We start from the raw sequence: 6000 nt of genomic DNA on the forward strand, positions 1-6000 counted from the left end.
CCTTTTTGGTTTCCTGCGTCTGAAGCGCTTTGTGGCACACCCTGTTGCTCTCCAAACCTAATCGTGCAAATTAACTTTTGACCACGTTTGTCTCCCCGGGTACAGAGCGCCGGGGCAAGACAGACCAAATGACAAGTCATGTGACGTCACGGCAAGTCGACAGTCGCGCACTTACACACGCTGTCATGTGCCCCGCCGGCAGCTACACAAAAGAACAATTAATTTCGGTCAGCGCTCTTCAATTTTCTCTTCCATCTCCGACCTCTTTTGTGTCAAAACTCATTCTCCATTTTTTATTCCTATGTTTGTTTTTCCGTCTCTGTCCTTTTTTCGTCTCTGTCTTGCCAAAGCTCGCAGCTACAGCGCCGAGTGCACCCCCGACCCCTACACCCCGCGCATGTAATCAGCGGCGCACTCGGGGCTACCTGGACGGAGCGGACGTCTTTGAGCCGGGCACGATCCCGCGCTCCCCGGATCAGCATGCCTCTAATTGATTCTGCAAGGATGCTGTGCGTGTCCTTATTGCACCCGGCCCATCGGCCACACGTGCGGTTTTTGTATTTCGTTCGCTATCACAGCCAGGCTCTGTTTCTTCATCCAGCTCTCAGGACTTGACACAATCCATTCCAGGCTATTCTGCAAGACCAGTGCCTGCAGCAGCAAGTGCTACTTGTTAACTTTCGATAATACTACTACTACTACTACTACTACTACTACTACTACTACTACTACTACTACTACTACTACTACTACTACTACTAATAATTTTCTTCATTTATTTATTTATAATATTAATGTGCAAAACAACAGCACAAGGCCAATTACAGTTTAGCACGATACAAAACAGAACAAAACAACAAATGATGATGAGAATGAATGATAGAAAATGGCAATGAGATGAAATACAATCAATATAATAGTCTACATTAATCAATTGACCAAATGCAACAAAATAAATAGCACAAATAATAATTATTAAAATTAGTTCAGTGAGATAACTAAAAATAATGGCAATTGAATAGAGTGAATTACAAATGTATTAATGATATCAAATAAATGAAGACTGGAATAATATAAGTAATATTGTAAAGATATGAATTGGCAAGAATAGTATAATACATATCTTGACAATGGCATAAATTAATAAAAATGACATAAAAACTCAAAAGATATACTACACATTAAATGGATCCAAGTTCAATCCATGCAAATTAGCATATTTAATACATCTGCAGACCGGAGACAGAGATTTAGGATTCCTATTATAAAACATTTTATGAAATCTTAAAGCATTAGCTGGAATACGAAGACTGATATTGCTTATGAAAGATTCACAATCAATATCACCCTTAATGACTTTACAAAAAAATAAATAATCAAGATCCTGACGTCTGTTGAACAAACTACCGCAATTAAATTATTTGCAATTAGTCTCATAGTTATAATCGGAATTTGGTAAAAATCTATAAGAACACAAGGAAATAAATTTTCTTTGAATATTCTCCAATTTAGCCGAGTCAGTGGAAGTAATGGAGTTCCATACAACAGATGCATATTCAAGCTTGGATCTAACCAACGTATAGTATAAAATTAATAAACACATAGGAGTAGAAAAAGAATAAGTTATAGATCTGATTAGACCAAGCATTCTTAATGAATGATAATAATAATAATAATAATAATAATAATAATAATAATAATAATAATATATTATTATATAATATTGTAATATATAATAATATATTATTATTATTATTATTATTATTATTATTATTATTATTATTATTATTATTATTATTATTATCATCATTTTGTGCGAGATCGTGCGTATTTGCTTGCTTTCCGCACAAAACCAATACGCGGAAAGTCTAAAATTCCACATTCAGTATTCCCAACGTAACACACATAACAATTTCCCTCTTCTTACCGCTTAAGCGTCATATTCATTTTACTGCTTTAGGTTTTTAACATATTATTTTTAAAGACGTTCAATATAGTAATAATTATGAATTGGAAACTTACCACTGCAATTTCACCTAAATTGCACTGTTAATTATTGTTTTTAAATATTTGCAAAAAGTAAGTAAACTCTACAACACCACAAAAGTTACTCCATTTGTAATGCAAGTAACATTAAGGAAGCCGTGAAAAAATCAACAAGATTCCAAACTCATCATAGACTGGGGGAAAAAAAAAAGACAGACGTATATCACGGCCTGCTGCACACAGAAAACATTTTATAGGAACAATGTTGAAGATAGATATATTTTTCCAAAGTTGCCGTCATTGAACAGAAACCAAGATGGAGATTTCATTGCAACTAATTAGAAATTCCTCTTTCAGGTATGTAATAAACGATCTTCGCACAAAATAATGTACGATACACGAGCGGTATGTTTGTTTTCATGTTCTCGGGAATTAAAAAAGCTCAACTACGTTTCGCTTTTTCAACCTTTTCCTCGAACATGAAAACGTCAACATAGCGCTCTTGTAACGCATATTACTATTACAGGGTTATTCATAAGTAAAGATGAGGGGTTTATGCGTGGCACGATAAACACGTTGACTCGACAGGGAGCAAAGGTGGGCAGACAGGTGAACATCTACTGCCAGTGAAACCAAACGAAATGCAACTACACGCTATCCTTGTGCCTTCCTGCCGTCTTATCATAACAGCACGAATCGAACACAGGCCTTCATAGTCCAACGCAATGCAGCGGTGAACGGACGTAGTGAGCAGTAGTTACCTACAATGACGGAAACTAAGCAAACAAAGGATGTGAAATTAAATACTTTGTTACGGAGATACAGCAGTGTTATGTTGCACATCCAAGCAAACCCAATTGTATGTACAGTATGTGAGTATGAAATTACAAAATTATGTATGAAGTATTACGTAGAAAACATAAAGACAATATTGCGCTCGCTTTAAAGGTGGTGATTCCCTCAACATCAAAATCAATATCAAATGCAAAATCAGAATTTGCTAAGGATTTATTTGCGATGATGATTAAAGCAAATAGTCCACACTTTTGGAGTAACGGTCAGCTCGTCTGGCCGCGAAACCAGGTGGCCCGAGTTCGGTTCCCGGTCGGGGCAAGTTACCTGGTTGAGGTTTTTCCGGGGTTTACCCTCAACCCAATATGAGCAAATGCTAGGTAACTTTCTGTGCTGGACCCCGGACTCATTTCACCGGCATTATCGCCTTCATCTCATTCAGACGCTAAATAACCTAAGATGTTGATAAAGCGTCGTAAAATGACCTACTAAAATAAAAATTAAAGCAAATATTCCGTTGAGTAAAGTAGACAGTCCTCATTTTCGAGGATTTTTGGAAAAATATACCAAGCAGCGCGTTCGGAATCAGACAACTCTGCGCAAAGACTATTTATCTATGAAAATACTTGGGTTATATTAGAAGATCTCTCAACAGTAACAAAATATGGGTATTAATAGATTAAACGACCGATGTAACAGGCAGATTTGTGGCAAACGCAATTGTAGGTGTACCATCAAGAGACGGTCCAGGTAATAGTAATATACGTTACAAGAGCGGTATGTTGACGTTTTCATGTTCGAGGAAAAGATTGAAAAAGCGAAACGTGGTTGAGCTTTTTTAATTTCCGAGAACATGAAAACAAATATACCGCTCGTGTATCGTACATTATTTTGTGCGAAGATCGTTTATTACATACCTGAAAGACGAATTTCTAATTAGTTGTAATGAAATCTCCATCTTGGTTTCTGTTTAATGACGGCAACTTTAGAAAACAAAAATATCTATACTCCAGCAGGCCGTGATATACGTCTGTCTTTTTTTCCCCAGTCTATAAATGCGAACTTAAAACAAACGGTAAGGTTATGTAATGATTTATTTTTCATTTTAATATTTTAACAATATTATTTATATAACATATTGCAGTAATAACGTCGGCATCTGGAGTCTTGTTGGTTTTTTCACGGCTTCCTTAATGTTACTTGTATCAGGAATGCAATAAGTTTCGTGGAGTAGTAGACTTTACTTAATTTTGCAAATATTTAAGAACAATAATTAACATTGCAATTTAGGTGAAATTGCAGTGGTAAGTTTCCAATTTATAATTATTACTATGTTAAACGTCTCTAAAAATATGTTACAAGCCTAAAGCAGTAAAATGAATGTCGCGCTTAAGCGGTAAGAAGAGGGAAATTGTTATGTGTGTTATGTTGGGAATATTGAATGTGGTATTTCACACTTAACGCGTATTGGTTCTGTGCGGAAAACAAGCAAATACGCACGATCTCGCACAAAACCCTTTTATTGACTACCGAGGTGTTGGATAAAGTGAATCATAATTCTATTGAAGTCTTGTTTCATAATGCTATGCGTCATTTATGGCCTCTTGTGATTATATGCGAAGATGTACTACTGTTCGTTACCGATGCTGCCCCCTATATGGTGATTGCGGCAAATGGAATAAATGTGTCCACAGAGAATGTTCCTTTTTCTATACTACCTCAAATTTCTATGTGTTGTATAATAAAATGCAAAGAATTAAACTTTTTTCTTCAAGTGACAGCGATCAGAAACCAAGTTTCTTTATAAATACATTGGGTAACTGAAGGCTGAAGTATTATTTTTGATTTGTATTGACGTGAATTTGTTAGGAGAAAATCCAAAACGATTAGGGAAAACACGAAAATTTTACTTGAAGCAAGTAAAGGGATAGGTTTGGAAGTAAATCCCGAAAAGACAAAGTATATGATTATGTCTCGTGACCAGAATATTGTACGAAATGGAAATATAAAAATTGGAGATTTATCCTTCGAAGTGGTGGAAAAATTCAAATATCTTGGAGCAACAGTAACAAATATAAATGTCACTCGGGAGGAAATTAAACGCAGAATAAATATGGGAAATGCCTGTTATTATTCGGTTGAGAAGCTTTCATCATCTAGTCTGCTGTCAAAAAATCTGAAAGTTAGAATTTATAAAACAGTTATATTACCGGTTGTTCTGTATGGTTGTGAAACTTGGACTCTCACTCTGATAGAGGAACATAGGTTAAGGGTGTTTGAGAATAAGGTGCTTAGGAAAATATTTGGGGCTAAGCGGGATGAAGTTACAGGAGAATGGAGAAAGTTACACAACACAGAACTGCACGCATTGTATTCTTCACCTGACATAATTAGGAACATTAAATCCAGACGTTTGCGATGGGCAGGGCATGTAGCACGTATGGGCGAATCCAGAAATGCATATAGAGTGTTAGTTGGGAGACCGGAGGGAAAAAGACCTTTGGGGAGGCCGAGACGTAGATGGGAGGATAAAATTAAAATGGATTTGAGGGAGGTGGGATATGATGATAGAGACTGGATTAATCTTACACAGGATAGGGACCGATGGCGGGCTTATGTGAGGGCGGCAATGAACCTTCGGGTTCCTTAAAAGCCATTTGTAAGTAAGTAAGTATTGAACTTTACCCAGTGTCGCAGATGTAAAAGTTTGAAGTACTACAAACTATGGTGTTCACGTAACATTTCGTGTCATTTTCTGGTTTTTGTCTGGGTGCTATCTGCTGGTTTTGGCTAAAATTATCGTTGTTTTCGGTTTTAAAGGAATTCGTAATTTTCGAATAAGGTTAAGTGCCGGTACGGGTCGCAAATAGTATCGCTGAAAAGTGTGTTGCGCCTTCAATAAGTTCGGTACCCACTGCTGTAGGCTATTCAAGGAAGAGCAGAGGTTGATGACGTTTGTTGGTGCCACTACTCATGAACCACTTCACTTCCAAACCGCAGAATGAATTCCGGAGTCCGTCTGCTAACGCAATTGCATACTTTGCTATCGCACTGAATAATGAATTAGAGACCTCCGCATTTAATTATGGCGTCGAGCTTGGCTAGTGGCATCTCGCTGCTGTAAACGTAAAGTCTGCTTGATATAGTATCACGAAAATCCATACTTTTTCAAATTCTCACATAATGATGTTTCTATGACTACTGAATTGATGTACGAGTGGT

The sequence above is a fragment of the Periplaneta americana genome, chromosome 14, assembly GCF_040183065.1.
Source record: "Periplaneta americana isolate PAMFEO1 chromosome 14, P.americana_PAMFEO1_priV1, whole genome shotgun sequence".
In the NCBI taxonomy this organism is placed as follows: domain Eukaryota; kingdom Metazoa; phylum Arthropoda; class Insecta; order Blattodea; family Blattidae; genus Periplaneta; species Periplaneta americana.